General features: G+C 35.7%; 1 protein-coding gene across 1 annotated transcript in view; it reads left to right on the forward strand.

The window, feature by feature from the left end:
* The first annotated feature begins 6767 nt into the window (after positions 1 to 6767).
* Positions 6768 to 20284, forward strand: part of LOC112650819 (interleukin-33) — a 56580-nt gene continuing 43063 nt past the window's right edge. Inside the window, exon 1 of the mRNA XM_035696654.2 lies at positions 6768 to 6871. The gene's annotated coding sequence lies outside the window, so the exon portion shown is untranslated. The remainder of the gene's footprint in view (positions 6872 to 20284) is intronic.

Consider the following 20284-nt stretch of genomic DNA (forward strand, 5'->3'; position numbering starts at 1 on the left):
TTTTTAAGGTTTAGAGTGCTTTATTTTTTTTAAGATTTTTATTTATTTATTTGAGATAGAGATAAAGAGAGAGCACAAGAAGTGGAGAGGAGCAGAAAGAGAGCAAAAAGCAGACTCCCCAATGAGCAGGGAGCTGAATGTGATGCAGGGCTCAATTCCAGGGTCCCAGGATCATGGCCTAAGCTGAAGGGAGACATTTAATTGACTGAGCCACCCGGACGCCCCTAGAGTGCTTTATTTTTATTTTGATTGCTGTTTTTAAATTTTCACCTTTTGAAATGATCTATTTCTTGAAAATCCTTTACAGTATATATACCACATCACTAAGTAGCATATAATTTACTAATAACTAGCTAATGATTAACCATCTCCTTGGTGGTCATCTAGAAAATCTTTTTCTAAATTGAAGTAGAAGTGACTTGTAAAATTATTTTAGTTTCAGGTATACAACACAATGATTAGAAATTTGTATACATTGTGAAACAGGAGTCATCACATTAAGTCTAGTTATCATCTGTCACCTTACAAGGTTAATATAGTATTATTGACTATATTCTCTATGTTGTACATTGCATTCCCATGACATCTATTTTATAGCTGAAAGTTAGTACTTCAAAATACCATTTACCCATTTTGCCATCCCCCAACCCTACTCTCTTCTCTGGCAATGACCAATCTGTTGTCTGTATTTATGGGTCTTGGTTTTGCTTTATTTTGTTCATTTGTTTTGTTTTTTAGATTTCACATATAAGTGAAATCATGTAGTATTTGTTTCTTTTTGACTTATTTCACTTAGCATAATACCCTTAAGTTCCACCTATGTAATCATAAATAGCAAAATTTCATTATTTTTTTATGGCTGAGCAATATTTCATTACACACACACACACACACACACACACACACACACACACACTCTGCATCTTCTTTATCCGGTAATCTGTTGATAGACATTTAGGCTGTTTCTAGAATTTGGCTATTGAAAATAATGCTACAATTAATATATACAGTCTATTTTTTTTCCATATTAGTGTTTTCATGTTCTTTGGATAGATATTGGATAGATAACCAGAAGTGGAATTTCTGGATCATATGGTAGCTTTATTTTTAATTTTTAAGAAACCTCTATACTGTCTTCCATACTGGCTGCACCAATTACATTCCCATTAACAATGCACAAGGGCTCCCTTTTCTCTACAGCCTTGCCAACACTTGTTATTTTTTGTCTTTTTGATAATAACCATTTTGACTGGTGTGAAGTGATATCTCGTGTTTTTAATTTGCATTTTCCTAAAAACTGGTGATGTTAAGTATTTTTTCATGTGTCTGTCTTTTCTATGTCTTCTTAGAAAAAAAAAACCTATTCAAATCCTCTGTCCACTTTTTTTTTAAATAAAGATTTTATTTATTTATTCATGAGAGACACAGAGAGAGAGAGAGAGAAGCAGAGACACAGGCAGAGGGAGAAGCAGGCTCCAGGCAGGGAGCCCGATGTGGGACTGGATCCCGGGTCTGGAGGATCAGGCCCTGGGCTGAAGGCAGGGCTAACCCGCTGAGCTACCTGGGCTGCCCTCTGTCCACTTTTTAATTGAATTGTTTGTTTTATTGTTGAGCTGTATAAGTTCTTTATAGATTTTGAGTATTAATCCCTTATCAGATGTATGCTTTGTAACAATGTTTTCCCATTCAGTAATTTGTCTTTTCATTTTGATGATTTCCTTCAGCATGCAAAAGCTTTTTAGTTTGGTGCAGTCCCATTTATTTATTTTTGCTTTTGTTTCCACTGCTTTTGGGAAAAGATCCAAAAAAAATTGCTAACATCATTGTTAAGGAGCTTAGTAACTCTGTTTTCTTCTAGTTTATGGTTTTGGGTTTTACATTCATGTCTTTAATCGATGTTGAGTTAATTTTTGTATATGGTGTAATATAGTCCAGTTTCATTCTTTTGCATTTAGCTATCCAGTTTTCCCAACACCACTGATTATAAAGACTGTCTTCTTTCATTGTACTTTCTGGTCTCTCTGTTGTTGTAAATATATAAAGCATATATATTGACCATATATTCTTGGCTTTATTTCTGGGCCCTCTATTGTGTTCCATTGATTTATGTGTCTTTTTTTAATGCCAATACCATATTGTCTTGATTATAATAGCTTGGGAGTATACTTTGAAATCAGTGAATGTGCTATGTTCAGCTTTGCTCTTTCTAAAGAATGTTTTGAAAAAAAAAAAAAAAGAATGTTTTGGCTATTAAGGGTCTGTTCTATTTCCAGACAATTTTAGAATTATTTGTTCTAGTTCCATGAAAAATAGTGGAATTTTGATAGGGATTGCATTGAATCTGTAGATTGCTTTGGGCAGCATGGGTCTGTTAACAATATTAATTATTCCAATCAGTGATCATGAAATATATTTCCATTTATTAGTGTCTTCTTCAATTTCTTTCATTAATGTCTTATAGCCTTCAGAGTACAGTCTTTCACCTCCTTGGTTAAATTTAATCCAAGGCATTTTATTCTTTTTGATGCAGATGTAAATGGAATTTTTTTCTTGATTTATTTTTCTGAGAGTTTATTACTATATAGAAACACAACAGATTTTTGTATATGCACTTTTACTGAATTCATCTATTCTAACAGCATTTTGGTGGAGTCCTTGGTTTCTTCTATACAGTATCATGTCATCTGCAAATAGTAATAATGTTGCTTCTCCCTTTCCAATTTGTTTGCCTTTTATTCACTTTTGTTGCCTAATTGCTGCTGCTAGGATTTCCAATACTATGTTGAATAAAAAGTAACAAAAGTAGACACCCTTGTCTTGTTCCTTATCTTAGAGGGGAAATTTTCAGCTTTTCACCATTGGCAGTAATGTTGGCTGTGGGTTTGACATATATGTCTTTATGTGGAGATATGTTCACTCTGTACACACTTTAAGATTTTTTTCTAATCTTGTCAAATGTTTTTTCTGTATCTATTGAAATTATAATATGATTTTTATCTTTCATTTTGTTAATGTGGTTTATCATGATTGATTTATGGGTGCTGTATCATCCTTGTATCCCTGAATAAATCCCACCCCATGATGGTGTAAGATTCTTTTAACATATTGTTGAATTCGGATTGCTAATATTTTCTTGAGGATTTTTACATCTGTGATCATCAAGAATATTAGTTTATAATTTTCTTTTTTTGTGGTGTCCTAGTCTGGTTTTGGTATCAAGATATGCTGGTTGCATATAAGTTTGGAAGTATTCTCTCCTCTGAAATTTTTTGATAGAGTTTAAGAAACACAGGAATTAAATGCTATTTGAATGTTTGGTAGAATTCACCAGTAAAGCCATCTGTTCCCAGATAGGTTTTTTGTGGGCCTTTTTTTTTTTTTTTTGGTAGGATTTGAGTTACTCATTCAATATTCTTAACGTAATAGGTCTATTCATATTTTCTATCTCTTCACGGTTCTGTCTTGGAAGATTATAAATTTTTAGGCATTTGTCCATTTCTTCCTGGTTGTCCAAATTATTGGTATATAATTATTCGTACTAGTCATCTATGATTCTTTGTATTCCTGTGGCACCAATTGTAATTTTATTTCTGATTTTATTTATTTGAACCCTTTTTTATTCTTGGTAAGTCTAGCTAAAGGTCTGCCGATTTTTTTATCTTTTTGAACACATTCCAAAACTACATTTTTATTTCCCTTTTATGTTTTTGATGTCACTCTTTATGTCTTTTTATATATTTCTAAACTATTATAGTTTTAGTTGATTTTACTACTTTTGTCTTCAAAATTCTGTTTTTTTGTCTTCAAAATTCTTAATAGCTTTATAAGTGATTAATCCTCTTCCTTTACTATATATTTAAATTTTCCAGTGAGATTTTTACTTTTGTCTTTCTTATTATTTGTTAGTGCCATTTCTTTTCAGCTTAAAGAAGTCTCTTTAATATTTCTTATATGGCCAGTTAGTAGTGATGAATGCCTTAGCTTCTGTCTAAAATTTTCTTATCTCTCTTTCAATCTGAATGATACCTTGCTAGGCAGAGTATTCTTGGTTTGAAGTTTTTCCCTTCAGTGCTTTGAATATATCATTCAATTACCTTTTGGCTTGCAAAATTTTTGCTAAGAAATCTGTTGACAGTCTTTGGGATTTCCCTAGTATGTAACAATTTGGTTAAAAAAAACCCATCATGGTGCTTTTAGATTCTTTAACTTTTGACATTTTAATTATAATGTATCTTGCCATGGATTTCTTTAGGTTCATTTTATCTGGAACTCTCTGGGCTTCCTGGATTTGGATGTCTGTTTCCTTTCCTCGGTTAAGGCAATTTTCAGCCATTATTTCTACAAATAAGTTTTTTGTCACTTTCTTTTCTCTTTCTCTGATCCCTAAAACACAAATGTTATATCCCCTTGATGTTACCCTAAATGTACGTTCAGTTATTGCCATTTTTTTCTTTTTTCCTCTGTTACTCTGTCTAGGTGAGTTCCACAGTTCACTGATCCATTTCTGTTTCATCCAGTCTGCTGTTGAACCCACTAGGTTATTTTTAAGTTCAGTTATTGCATTCTTAAACTCTGTGACTTCTTTTTGGTATTTTCTTAAGTTTTATCCCTCTACCTGAAGTTCTTATTGTTTCATCATTTCTTCTACAAGTTCAGTGAGCATCTTTATGACTATTACTTTGAATTCCTTATCAGATAAATTACTTATCTCCATATCATTTATGTCTATTTCTGAGGCTTTGTCCTGTTTCTTTTGTTTGGAACATATTTATGTTTTCTCATTTTGCTTGACTCTTTATTTTTATGTATTATACAAAAGAACTACCTCTCTCAGCCTTGAAGCCTTGTATAAGTGATGACCTCATTCAACTTCACCCTAGCTCTTGGTTGTCTCTCAAACCTTTGTGATTCTCAAAATAACCTGATTTATTCTTGATATTCCCCCATTGTAGAGAGTGTGCTAAGACCTGTCAGTGATTCAAGGGGAAGAATCTCATTTAGCATCTAGTTTCAAGCTGATTGGAAACCACACTCTCAGGCATCAGCTTTTAAAGTATGCAAATATATAGTCCTCTGGGTCACAATCATAATTCCTGCTGGCCTCCAGACCAGGAGATATGGAAGTGTCCCCTGGGTGGCAGTTGCAATAATTGGGGCTCTAGAAGAGTGTATAAACTCTTTTCTGGGAAGTCTTATCAATCTCTAGCAAGGCCAAGGGGGTATGCAAGGATGGTGTATCTTTGTTTATATTGCCCAGATGCACTCCTCATCCTCTAGATGTATGGGATACCTAAAGCCTGTCCCTCAGGCTGAAGCTCCAGGCTAAATAAATAGATCTTTTTCACAGGAAGATTGGGGTTGTGTTTTAGTTTGCTGTCTGTGTAGTGCCTTGGGGTTGATGGTCCACCAAAAACTATCTTTCCAATTGTTACAGTCTTGGCCACCAGGGTCAGGCAATCAAGGAGTGTCCCTTGTATGGATTGTGCATGCCTGCTGGTTTGGGCAAGACAGCTAGAGAGTGTAGGAAGTGGGTTATCCTCACCAGCTTCAGAAATGCAGTTGAGCAGATGTTTTCACTACATATCTGCCCCTCCTCCCCGAGCCTTCAGTAATGCAGTGCAAAAGTACCAGCTTTGGGTTGAAAGCTGGAATATAGTAACTACTTGCTCTTGCCTACCCCAGCCAGGAAGTGGAGGGGCACTACAACTGCCCCTGTGCTCTCTGGCCTCAGCACATGGTGTAAGTGCTCCCTCCTCCATCACAGCAAGGTTGTAAGAGGGTGCTGCATCTGAGCTCACCTGCCTATGCTTGCAGGCTACCTGGAGAGTGCAATAACTGTGTCCACCAGCATCTCCATCTCCAGGAAGAACCTTAACTGCCCCCTGCCCCTTCAGCCAATGCTTCCAAATTGGCAATGAATGTTCCTCATATAGTATAGGTGCTTTTCAAACTGCTATTTTTTCACTGGGTCTTGGGACAAGTAAGACTATATATGAGCTCTCCAAGAAAAGAGTCTCAGTTTTTTGTTTTTTGTTTTTTTTTTTTGGAGTCTCAGTTTTTTATTGTATTCTGGGACTCCTTGTCATCAGACACACTGGTTTTCCAAACCAGATTTTGGAGTTTGTCTTTCCATTGCAGATCCCACAGGCTGGGGCACCCAATATGGGAGACTAACTTTTTACTCCTCTGGGAAAAGCACCCATCTGGTGGTGTCTCCTTCGCTATTGTCTGTTGCCATGCCAGGGGTCAGATTTATTTTTTTGTGAGTTTCTGTCTGTACCTCTCCTACCCATCTTGATGTTCTTTTTGTTGTATACTGTTGCTGCTATTCTTTGTTGTGGAAAGCAGTTCCTCTAGTTTGCAGGGAATCGATCCAATATGTAGCTGTAGATTTGGTGTGTTCATAGGAAAAGGTAAGTTCAGTAACTTCTCATCAACAAATAAAACCCTCTCCAAGAATTTCCATATGGACAGTGCTGAAGGTGAAGTTCAACTCTAAAGAGAGCCAAATTGTAATGTGTGGGGGCAGAGGAGGACTGTGAGTTGGAAATGGGAGTGGGAAGTTGCATATAAGATAATTCTGATGTGAGTTGGAAATTTTTTAAAAACCATGAAATCTACAATTCTTGTATTAAATTTTAAGATGGAGATGGGGAAAAGACAGAAAACAGGGAATCTTGAATGTTGACAGGATTGTAACTCTGTTGGCTCTTTGAATGCAATTAAAAACCTACCAAAATCTCACTTACTCAGATCTCTTTCTTACAGTGATTTGGTTCTCTGCCAAACTTTGGGTAATAAATAGAATCTGCAAGCTCTCTGAACACAGAGCTGCAGCTTTTCAGAGGAGAAATCAAAACAAGATTACACGGTAAGAATAAAAATAATATTCTGGTACTTTTTTTGTCAGGTTTGGTAAAATAAGATCTTGGGAAACACATAGAACTGGTTTTTCTTTCTATAAAATAAAGGATTAGGCTGATTTGTTTTTTATTGCCAATACCAGTAAAAGTTGATAATAATAATTGCTACTAACTTGTAATTCCACTTCAATTTCCTTTGGATGATTTGGAAAATTATTAATAAATTGCTAAAATTGATTATAAAATAGTCTTTTTTTTAATTTTTATTTATTTATGATAGTTACACACACAGAGAGAGAGAGAGAGGCGCAGAGACACAGGCAGAGGGAGAAGCAGGCTCCATGCACCGGGAGCCTGATGTGGGATTCGATCCCGGGTCTCCAGGATCGCGCCCTGGGCCAAAGGCAGGCGCTAAACCGCTGCGCCACCCAGGGATCCCTAAAATAGTCTTTATAGTAAGTTTCCCTCCTCTACCACAAAACTTTATAAAACAAGTTGATAATTCTACTTCATATTCCTAACACTTATCCAAAATAAACCTACTCACTATTATTTACCCGTAGCTTTAAAAAAGGGGGACAAATAGAAGAACTGAGAGGGGCCATCCCTTCAAAATAATCTGCTCAAAAATGAACAATTTTTGAAAAAAAATTTTTTCAATTTTTGAAAAAAAACAATTTTTGAAAAAAAAAACAATTGGTATCCTAAGTGAGTAAATTCAAAAGCTCATAGTTTTGCTACTATTCATTTAAACACTTTCTTTATAAGATTGTTTTATTCGCTTTATTTCTTGCTGTCTGCCCTGTGGCAATTTTTTTTTTCCTGCACTTTTCTCTGCCTTATCTTCCCACTCATAAATACATGCCTCCAGACTATTTTAATAAAGAAAATGGCATGAATCCTAAAGTATTGTGGCTGCACGAAGTTGATTTCAGGTCTTTGGAAATTTGAGAGTTTAGGAATAGGTGTAGTTGGATCTTCCTGATCCCTTCTCAGCACTGTGCCTCTTCAGCTTGAATCATCCCTGTATGCCACTTTGGTCCAATGCTGTTCCCAATAAATCCCTACCTATTGCTTCTTACATTTGTCTTTAGAATATTTGTGCTCCTGTTTAAATTTTTTCCCTAAAAAGACATAGTTCTGTGTTCAGTAAACTTTAGAATCCTCTATTTCCCAAAGTTTGGAATGCTTGAAAAGAATCATACAGTTGAGTAATCTCCTGAAAATTCTTCCCTCTTTATAAATGGGAAAGAGAAAGAGGTACATCTTGGCTGTAGATATTATAAGCTAAATAGTGATGGGAAATAGAAAACTATCTGGGTTGTTGCTGAGAAAATGAACTAGGCTGCTACAAGTCAAGGACTATAGGAAATCTAAGATCCTTTCAGAAAAAAATGGAAAAAATGTGAAATTTGAGCTGCAGAGAGCAATGCTTGCACAGAGAGTTCTTAACTACTTAAGGATAACTTAGAGTTTGAAACAGAGCCAAAAGTAAAGCAAGAGATTGAGAAATGGGAGCTGCCACTTCTGGTTAGGGTCAGCAGAGGAACAGAGCTTCTTCTTCCCAGAACTAACTTCTGGGAATGTGTCTGAGATTCTATTGTACAAAGTTCGCCCATGGGGGAATTAAATCATTACAGGGAAATACTGTGGGGTGTGTATGCATGTGTAGCACTGAAGGGAGGAAGAAAAATAAACACCAAATATTTTTGCCAGTAAATCTTGAGAAGAATCATAGCACAAGGCCTTTTTTGGAGATATGTCTGCAGAATTAACTCTTTACAAAGAAGTTCTGCAGAGGGAACTGCATTGAGGGAAGAAAAAAGTGTACATGGGGGGAGTTTTTATGTCAGTAAATCAGGTAGCATGAAGTCCTTTTTGGAGATGTGAGTATGACTGTGCCAAAAATCAATGCATTTTTTACTCAACAAGTTGAAATTTTGGTAAACACAGTGGAAATCAAAAGTCAGATTTTTTTTTTTATATCACAGCTTGTAGCGACATTTAGAAACATTAAGACCAAAAATCATCTTCTTGAATAGCAGAAAGAAATCTTAATTCCTTCAAACAAAATGATACTTAGTTCAAGGATTTCAGGAAATTATGGTAGAACCTCTCATCTTTTTTCAGTTTCCCTTCAGATTCTCTGCTCTTTTTCAGTTTCCCTCTGAATTCTTTGCATATTTATATGCAAAAGTAAGCTTTAAGAGGACACAGTCTTACTGGGCAGGCAGAGTTCACTGTTGCAGAATATGGGGAAGTAAGGAGATCGGGCGCTTCCTCCCTGTGACAGGCTCCTGGCAGATACTCACAGGCTGGCCCGGTTATTGTCCATAGATCACGCTGTATCTGTGAACATAATTGTTTTTGTTTTGCTCTATGCAAAGAGTGCAATATAACATAATAGTAAAAATACACAGATTTTTCAAGTTAGACAGGCTTTAAATCCATCATTTATCTACTGACTACCTGTGTGATTTGGGATCTTATTTAACTTTCCTGGCCCTGATTTCTTTTCCCTTTGGTGTAAAATATAAAACAAACAAAACGGTACCTATGAAAATAAAGCAAGTCAGAAGAAGTCATTAAATGTAACTCTTATTAGTCATGGATCATGTACTAAATGTGAGGTATTGTCCCTGCATTACCCATTTATCCTGAGAGCATCTCTGTGAGATAATATCCTCCATTTATAAAATTCAGCAAGAAAAATTTGGAAAGATTGTACTGACCCAAGATGACACAATCATTAATTTTCAAATCAGAGGTTAAAACCCAGAGTTAAGCCCGATGAAGGAAAAGAACCAAGAAAAAAGAAGATGGATTCCAAACACTTCATTTAGTGAGACTTTAATTTGTAAAGCCATTTTCTATTTAAAGTTCCCATAATTTTTGAACAGAAAAGTATTAGTGAGATGACATTCAAACCTTGCACTTATTTTTTTAGGGTTACACTCATTGCCATCTGAGGGAAAATTTCCCTGTCAGCCACCATTTTCTTATGCAACGTCCTTTCCCATTGGTATTACCAAAACCAAGAGGAGTCCACCCACAAACTTGACTGCCTGCTTTCACTTTTAATTAGCTATATTAGTTACTGGAGGAAATGAAAACTTGTCTAACAGTTCAATTTATAAGTAGAATGTTAAATGAAGTGTGATATTCAAAGTCCTTCCAAGTCATTTCATTCGTCACTATCTGTCCAACCACAATGACCTATTGAATATGTATCATATGTATATGATTTTCATAATAAATTTTACTTTATTTTTCTTATAATCAGTTTTACACAGAAGTTTACACACACACAAATTTTGGTAAACAAACCCAACTGATGTTTTGCAAAAAATAAAATAGTAGTAATACTACTATATTGGTAATCTGTAAAATTAATAGTAAAAATAGTAATAACAGTACTGCTAGGGCAGCCCAGGCGGCTCAGGGGTTTAGTGTCACTGGCCCAGGGCGTGATCCTGGAGTCCTGGGATCGGGTCCCACATCGGGCTCCCTGCATGGAGCCTCCTTCTCCCTCTGCCTGTGTCTCTCCCTCTCTCTCTCTCTCTCTCTTTCTGTGTCTCTCATGAATGGATAAATAAAATCCTTTAAAAAAAAATTAACAGTACTGCTATCGGCCATTTGAAATTTTTTTTAAGATTTTATTTATTCAGGAGAGACACAGAGACAGAGAGAGGCAGAGACACAGGCAGAGGGAGAAGCAGGCCCCATGCAGGGAGCCCCCATGTGGGACTTGATCCCAGGACTCCAGGATCATACACCAGGCTGAAGGCAGGTGCTAAACTGCTGGGCCATCAGGGCTGCCTGAATTTTTTTTTTAAGATTTCATTTATATATTGGAAAGAGACAGCAAGAGAGAACATGAGCAGGAGGAGGAGCAGAGGGAGAGGGAGAAGCACACTCTCTGCTGAGCAGGGAATTTAATGTGGGGCTCCACCCCAAAACCCCAGGATCATGACCTAAGCCAAAGGCAGACATTTAACCAACTGAGCCACCCAGGTGACCCTGGCCATCTGAATTTATTTTTAAAAATGCATTTCAAACAGTTACTTATAAGTTTTCAAAATCTTGTCCTGATACAAAAAAATTTCAGTTTATCCTATATCATGCTTTTTCTTTCATACATATTTTATTGGTTTTAATGTATCAATTTGTATATCCATACTATTATGCTATAATTTTGTTTAAATATAAAATTATTTAAACATTAAACTGTTTAAACTAGCTGATATGGAAAACAGTATGATGATTCCTCAAAAAATTAAAAATATAACTACCATATCACCCTGTAATCTGACTTTTGGGTATATAACCAAGAGAATTGAGAGAAGGATCTTAAAGAGATATTTGTATACCCATGTTCATTGCAGTATTATTCAAAATAGCCAAGAGGTAAAATCAACCCAAATTTCCATTCACTGATAAATGGATAAAGAAAATGTGGCATATAAATACAATAGAATATTATTCAGTCTTTGAAAAGAAGGAAATCTTGTCACATGCTGCAACATGAATGAATCTTGAGGACATTATGCTTAGTGAAATAAGCCAGATACAAATACTGTATATTATATTATGTCACTTATATGAAGGGTCTACAGTAGTCAAACAAATAGAAACAGAGAGTAGAACAATGTCACCAGGGGCCTGAGAAAGAGGGAAACATGGAGTTGCTCTGCAATGAATAGAGCTTCAGTTTTGCAAGATGAAAAAGTTCTAGATATCTGCTGCAGAACAGATTTAGTTAACACTACTGAATTTAATACATTTAATAAAATTTAATTACAAATTAATTAAGGGGCAGCTGGGTGACTCAATTGGTTAGCGTTTGCCTTCAGCTCAGGTCATGATCTCAGGGTCCTGGGGTGGCTCTGTATCAGGCTCCCTGCTCAGCAGAGAATCAGTTCTCCCTCCCCCTCTGCCTCTCCTCCCTCTCATGTTAAATCAATAAAATCTTTAAAATAAAATAAAATTAAAAATTAAAGTTAAATTAAAAGAAAAAAAGAAGAGCTTTGAGTATGGGGGGCAGGGGGGAAATGTTTAAATAATCCAGCTGTATTTAAAGATATTATTAAATCAGTGTTGAGAATACATTAGTGGTTTGCCATTTCATTTTAGGATTTAGAAGAAACCAATGTAGATTACATTTAGACAAAAAAGAAAGATAATTTGTATCACTTGATATGCTTTGGATGCCAAAATAGAATAATGCATTGAACATGGCTTAAAATATAAGGACACTTGTTGGTCACTTAACAGGAAGTTCTAAAGTGGGCAGTCCCACAGTTGATGCAAAGAATCAGTCATCCCCTAAGACCCAGGCTCTTCTGATCTCTCCCTTTATGGGAGATGGTTGGCCCAGCTCTGAACATCATCACATCCTCACAGAGGCCAGTGCAAGCCAAAAAGTGCTTACCCTTAAGGAAAAAAATTTTCCAAAACCCCAGACACAACTCCCCTTTGTTTCACTGGCAAGATCTGAGTCACATGCCTATTGCTAGATGCATTATTGGCAGACAGACAGGATTGACGTGAATGGCTTATGTTTCTGCATATCTAAATTTATTCTTTGGGGAAAGAAAAGAGATTTGTCAGCTAAGAAACAACGTTCATCCCAGGGAACTCCCAACATCCTCTAATTCCTGCAGAACTCAACCTTTTTTGTTTTTGAGAGCTTTATGAAAAGAAAAGAAAGAACTTCTGAGAAGGGCAAACTCTTCAAAATTACCATGAGGAGTCTGCCTTATTTCAAAAAACACCTCAAAAATCTCTTTTAATCTAATTTTCAATTTCTTCAGGTCAGAAAGCTAAGTCTTTAATTGGGCATAACAGAACCACTTATTTTGTACTAAGAAGAGAATGTGTGCATTTCCTGTCTGATAATTTTCCAAATAGCTCAATGCATTCTTAAACACAGATGCTGACACTTCTTTAATTATTTTAACCATAATATAGAGTGCTTACTTAATTCTGTCAATGAGTCCCTTTGACCACTACACTTAAGAATGTGGAATGTAGAGGCACCTGGGTGGCACAGTGGTTGAGCATCTGCCTTTGGCTCAGGTCATGACCCTGGGGTGCTGGGATTAAAGTTCCACATCAGGCTTCCCTCAGGGAGCTGCTTCTCCCTCTGCCTCTGTCTCTGCCTCTCTCTGTGTGTCTCTCATGAGTAAATAAATAAAATCTTAAAAAAAAAAAAACAGAACATGGAATCTATATATTTTAGAATTCACTGACAGTCTCCCTTTTTTTAACTTAATATTTTTTCATTCACATATAACACACATACAAAACTGCACAAATCATGACTGTATAGCTTAATAAACTGTCGCAAAGTGAACAAATGTAAGTAACCATTTAAAGAAATACAAGGATATAGAACTCTAAGATCCTCCTCATGTCCCCTTCTAGTCACTATTCTGTACCTCAAGAATAGCATTATGCTTTCTAATATGTTACATTCAATTTGCCTGCGGGGTTTTTGAACTATTTATAAATGAATTCATACCGTATTTACCCTTTTGCTTCTAGCTTTTCACTCAACATTGTGTTTGTGAGATCCATCTTTTAGCTGCACATAGATGTAGCTTGTTTATTCTCATTTGGTTAGAATTCCAATTCTAAATAAATGTGCAACCGTTTATCTATTATAATGTAGATGAACATTTTCAGTGTTTCCAGCTTAGCATTATATGACTAAGACTACTATGAACATCCCCTTATTATGTCTTTTGGCATTTTTATACCTTTCATATATACCTTCAAGTAGAATTGCTGGCCCAAAAGTATGCACATGTTCAGCCATAGTGAATACCATCAAATTATTTCTGAAAGTGGTTGTAGCGATATGAACCCTAATCAGCCATGTAGAATAATCCCATTTGTCCCAAATCCTTGTAAATACTTGATATTTTCTATCATCTTCATTTTAGCCATTCTGATAGGTGGGCATTGTGGTCCTCCTTTAATGCATGCATTTTCTTTACCTTCCCTAGAAATCTATTATGTCAGTCTAAGGCAGCTAGTAATTTCCCCCCAGACTTGAGTTAGCTAAGCAGACACAATTTAGAAAAAAACAAAAACAAAAAAACAAAACCAAAAGAAAAACATGTCTTCCCTAAGATTGTAATTTTGGAGTTGATGCATTTGTCTATTGTTTCCCAGTTACAAAGCAACATTAATTAGGGAACAAAACAAATCATCATATTGTATTTGCGTTCCAGGGGGGAAAAAGTCAAGAATCACTTTAAGTATCATACCACAGAAGGAAAAAAAAGGATTATTCTCTTAACCCCATGATCACAAATTTAGTTTTTATGGACTTTTTTTTTTTTTTAACAAATCTATACCTTTATTTATTTACTTTTCAGTAAGTTTAGATCCTTGAAGGGTACAGCATCTGGGTAAAGCACACGGATTCTGTGGCTTTAGCAGGAAGGTTACTTCAAATTTGCCGTAACCGTGTCACTGTTTCCATGAGCACGAGTTACTTTTCCCCAAATTACTCAGTTTTTTTCAGTTTGCTACCAGGAGTTACTGTGTTATTCTTTGCTGTGTGCACATAAGCACATCTCTTGCCTAGATAAAATCCAATTTCATCTCTTGAATAAACACTTTCAATTTCAAAAAGAGCTGTGTGCTCCTTCTGGTTCCAGAGACCTCACTTACAGCCAGCAAAACTGCCCGTGGACCACAGACATCCATCGTTTTAGGATTCTGTTCCTACCAGGCCTCCAAAGTTTCCAAGACAGAAGAAGATCTAGTTTTTATAGACTATACCACAAACTAAAAAAAAAAAAAAAAAAAAATTAGTCAAGGTATTATTGAATCATTATGAGCTAAAAATAATCTACTCTGATTAATTTTCTTAATTAAAACATTGTTCAAATGACATATAATTTAACAAAGTATCTGCTTTGTGAAATTTATCACAAGCACCTGATAAAGCAGGTCACATCAAGATCACATGTGACATCAAAATAGTAAAGGCTGACTAGCTGACCAGTTTTTGTTTTAGCACAAGGACAATTCTTATCTTCTGGTTCGGTGTCAGGAGGCTGGAATTTATTTTTGAAACTTATCTTTAGTCTTCATAATATAATTTGTAAGTACTTGACTAACCAGTAGTTGGTTTTTGCTCTTAAAGAGAAAACTTTTTTTGTAATGTTTTTATTTTTAAAGGAGGTCTGCTACATTTATCTTCCACCAATGCAATGTTTTGTTACCTCAGCTACTGCTTAAGGCTGCCCTCTCTTGCTTCTAAATTTTAGAGATTAGAACTCCTCTTTCCCCATTTCCATAAATATTTGGCTCATCCTTTTAGAAGTTCCTCTTGTTATTCCTTAGTTTTCCAAAGCCTACTAGCTCCCAGGATCAATTCCAGAAGTATCTAAGTGGCTTCCCTATGCACTGGAAATTGAAGTTAGGTATACTTTCCTTGGCTTTAAATATATATTGGTGGCATCTGGAATAAATTTCTCATCAATGCTTTATGTGGTTGAAAAATGTACCATACCCAAGTCTGCCTCTTTAAAAATGAGCCAATTTAAAGATATATATTACATTCTACTCTGAAGATGAGCTTCAAAAATGTAAATATGCCTGTCTAAAAAATATCATGTTTTCTCTTAAAAAACAGCAAGTCATCTGATACAATTTAAGATACTGCACAAAGAACTGTATACTTGTTAGGATCTCAAATTATGCAAATATTAAGGTACTTTAGGCTTTGGAGTCTGGGCACTATCTCCAGAATCAAAATTAACAGTAATGTGCAAGTTTTATTCTTAGTTAAGGAATCTACTTATGTTGTTGCCAATTCCAGATGTTCTTACACATGTTGGTATATATTTGTAGAGAATTAGGCAAGACTCAGGAATAATTCTTCCATACATACATATACATAGATGCAATTACTATCTTTTCATGAACACAGATGATAGATTTTAAAATATATACAAATGATATATACATTTATCTTGGGACACAACCCTTTCAAGTTATCTTTCTTTGTGGATCTAAGCATAAATAAAGTTTTTAGAAAGCAAAACAAGTTAGGTCTAAAGCAGTGAACTGAAGCAAAACAGATTGTACTTCATCTCCAGCTTTGGGTGCTGATTCATGACTCAGTGACTCAGGTATATATACATACTGTGGCTTGGCACCTGCTTTCTCTGTGTGTATTTCTCAGCAAAGCCTTTCTCCAGATTGAGATTTTTGCATCTATTCCCACTTGTTCTGCCACCTTCTACAGAATGCTGTGTCAGAACTATTTTCTGTAACTCTGCTTTAATTACATCTTCTAAAACCTTTCTCATTCTACCCTCACATTATATTATAAGCTTAAAGGAAACAAAGCTTCATCTCCTTACCCCCACCTGAAAACTGAGCAGCTTCACTGGTTCCTAGAGATGGGACACGGTACTGTGTAAGAATGTATTAAAACAGTTATTAAATCCCATACGTGAAACATAAGGACAGCGCCAAAAAATTCCCTGATAAACTGAAACTATTCTCTGTACTTTCTTCACACTTTGTTTTTCTTTGCTATTGTTTAGTATTGTAAACAGCAGAAGGGTAGAGAGGAAAGAGCAGTGACAGCTACCACCTTGTGAGCTGGGAGACCAGAGTTCTCGTCCTGACTCCACATGTACCCATTCACTAGCTATGTGACTTTGAGTAAAGATCTGCTCTTAATGGTTCCAAAAATACCTAATGTTAATTTCACAGATATAGGGGCTACTCTAAGACTTCCTATGTATCCATAAACCAAATCAAAAAAATTTGAATCTACTTATGTTTTTTGCTTATGTGAAAATTTTTTTCCTCATCCCAGTAGCTTAATTTTCCTCAATGACTGACAATACAACTTTCTCTCTTTTTAAAATGTTCTGCAGGTTCATAATTAATATATCAAAATATGGATTTCTTTAATTTTTTTTAAACTTGCTTGGGATTCTTAGATCTGAAGATTGGAGTCCTTCAATAATTTTGGAAGTTCTCAGCCTTTATACCTTCAAATATTTCCCTTCCGTATTTTGTCATCTCCTTCTAAAATTCCAAATAGATACACATTATCTATCCTCCAAGTTTCTCACCCCCTTTTCCATCTCTATGTATCTTTGAATTGTATTCCAAAGAATATCTTTTTTTTCCCAAAGAAAATCTTCAAATATATTTTCTAGTTGACCGACTCTTCTTCATCAAGTTCAGTTGCTATTTAATCTGCTGTTTAATGAAGTTTTAATTTCAATATTAATTTTTTTTTATTTTTAGAGATTCTATTTGGATCTTCCTTAAATCTAATTTTTTCTGTTCCTGTTTTCAATAGTGTTAGAACTCTATCTAAAGATATTAAAATCAGTTGTTTTATATATCATTTCTGATAGTTCTAACCAACTTTACAAGTTGGGTCCTGCCATCTGTTCTTACTGTGGCTCTCACCATGGTGCCTAGTGTTCTTGTTTGTTTTATAAATTTTGATTGCAAACTACTCATTTGCCCTGGAAATTTTGCTGTAAATGAATACTTTGCAGCTTGGGCAATAGCCGAGTTCATCAAGATAAGATTTGTGTTTGCCTTTCCCATTTTTCTTGAGACACTACCAACCTAAAGCTATTTTTTATTTAATTCTCTATTTCAGACTTTTGGAAACACACAGATAGTGTGATTTCATACTGCAAACCCATATGGGGGCTGACTTCTCATGAGGAGAGAAATCCTCAGAAGAATGGTTTACTTTCTATCTATTGCCAAAGCTAAGTCAAACACGCTTCCTAGTGGTCCCCTTCTGCCAAGTGAGGTTATTTATCTCAATCACCCTTACACTGCAAGAGCAGCCCTTTGGGTGTTCAGGCTTAGGCCATGCATTATTAGAACCCCCATGTTAGGCATATCCTGGGCTTTATCTCCTGGGCCCTGCACTTCATGTAGTTGTCTACCCTGTCTCCAGGATGTAGCAGACAACTTTAGGAAAAAGCCAGGGTTTCTTGCCTCCCAGTATTTTGAATACTATATATTCTTTACTTTCATTCCAGTTCAACAATGAGTTTGAAAAGATCTTTTTGCATATTTCTTTCAGAATATTGATTGTTTTTGGCAGGAGGATTGGTCATAGTAACTAATCCATCATTATAATGAAAACAAAGTCTCTGCTTAACTTTATAATGGGCAATTATTAAAATTTAAACATATAAGCCAGATTTATTAATAAATAAATTACTTATTTTTATTTTTTTAAGATTTTTAATTGATTGATTTTTAAAAATCTCTTGGGGTTCTATGCAATAATACTTATTCAGACAAACTTTCCACTTCTAAAAAAGTTTTTGAAACTTCCCTCTTCCAACCTTAAACTGTGATGATTTTTTCTTATGATGCTGCTAAATCTACTCACCAACTAGACCACCAATGATGACCACCGTCAATGAACTGGCTTTAATCTCATTCTCTCTTTATAGGGTTAAATAATCCAGGTGGCAGGGATTTATGCCAGATTATCAAAACTTTAATTTGTTTTCTTGTAGCAAAACCGTTTTGATCAAGTAAACTTTAAGCAGAAACCAACTATGGATAAGGAGTTTCTGCTCTGGGTGTGGGGTATAGGCAGGAAGATCTGAAACCCAAGAGGTTTGGATTCCTCGACCCTTTTCTAGAGCACCTTATGAATTCTGAAAACGTTTGCTTCAGGTTTTAGCTATGGAATCTTGGGCAAATTATTTGATCTTTCTTCGCTCCAGTTTTCTCACCTATAAAATTGGGAAAATAATAGTACCTCCCTGACAAAATTGCTCTGATGATTGAGTGATTTAAATATATAAAGCACTTGGTACAGTAGTTGGCACACAGTAAATATTATATAAGGGTAAATTTTTTAAAAACACAGAAGAACTTTTATTTTTTTATAAATTTATTTTTTATTGGTGTTCAATTTGCCAACATATAGAATAACACCCAGTGCTCATCCCATCAAGTGCCCCCCTCAGTGCCTGTCACCCACTCACCCCCACCTCCCACCCACGTCCCTTTCTACCACCCCTAGTTCATTTCCCAGAGTTAAGAGTCTCTCATAAGAACTTTTATTTTAACTCTACATACTCCTTAGAACTTTTCTTTTAACTCTGCATACTCCTATTGAATTTTTTATGTTCCACTGAATTTTTACAAAATCCATAATTTGTGTATTACTTGTCTAATTTTACTTAAAAAATTTTGTTAGTAAAAGAAAATGATCTCAACTTTAAACTTCAGAATTAAACAAAAACCAAAGACCTATTTGTTCCATGTTGCTTCTTTCCCATATATTGCTTTCCTCAAACACTTAAAGAGTTTCCCAAATCCATTAAAAAAAAAGAAAAAACTACACTATAGACTTTCTCTCTGCAGTTTTGCCCTAAGACAGAATGTAGCCAAGTCCATGGCTCACCTGGATTTCAAATCTGTCTCTGTCTGAGATATGGCTCCAGGTTACTTAATTCTCCCCTTGTCTAACTCTATCATCCTATCATTGTGAAGTAGCAAAAGGAGAGGAAGAAGGCACAGGGCTGAGGCAGAACTTGTGCATTTTTCTGAGAATGACATCTTTTGGGGAGCATGGGGCTGGTACAGCTACTGTTATTGAAGAAGTAACTCAGGGAAAGGGAAAGAAAGGGACTGTAGTGGGAACCTGTATAGGAGCACAAGAAAGAGTCAAAGGGATAAGAAGATCCTGGCTTTCATGCACCTTCTTCATTTTTGAGATGAGGAAACTAAGACCTAAAGAGCTGAAGAGCCCTGCAGGGCAGGAGCAAATCTTAAGTCTAAGCTTGAGAATGAAGGTCATTCTACCTCTTCTTCAAAAATCATTAAAGATTTTGTTCAACACATAGTTAGGTCTCCAAAGTATGTGAGACATGGGGAGGGGCACCAGAGGGGAATAAAACAACACACTCAAATGAATGATTTGAAATGTTTGGTCACACTAAAACCACAGGGCTTTAGGTCAAACAGAAAGTCAGCTTCCTTAAATGATTTAGAAAGAACATTGACCCAGGAATGAGTTCTATTAGGGTGAGTCATATAAAACTGTCATCTTTGTAGGCCAAAATGTAGTAGTACCAGTCCCACACTGCTCAATCCACAGTTCCTGCTCCACTAGTCAGTAGATCTTTGGGATTTGAACAAGGTCTCCACATCTGTTCAGTGTATAGTACCTTCTTTACCTAGTATGCACGGTTTTTGCAAGGACAGATCCAAAGTACCCAGTATTTCCTGGGTGGCTGCTATTGATAATTGCTTGGGAAACAAAGATGACTAAGGTACAACCCTTGTTCCCGAGGAGCTAGCAGTCTAGCTGAGGAGTTAGGAAATTGAATATAGTTTGATGTGATAAGCAAGTAAGAAAGGAAGCAATAAATTTTGCTTGACTG

The sequence above is a fragment of the Canis lupus genome, chromosome 11 (genome assembly GCF_003254725.2).
Source record: "Canis lupus dingo isolate Sandy chromosome 11, ASM325472v2, whole genome shotgun sequence".
NCBI classification, from domain to species: Eukaryota; Metazoa; Chordata; class Mammalia; order Carnivora; family Canidae; genus Canis; species Canis lupus.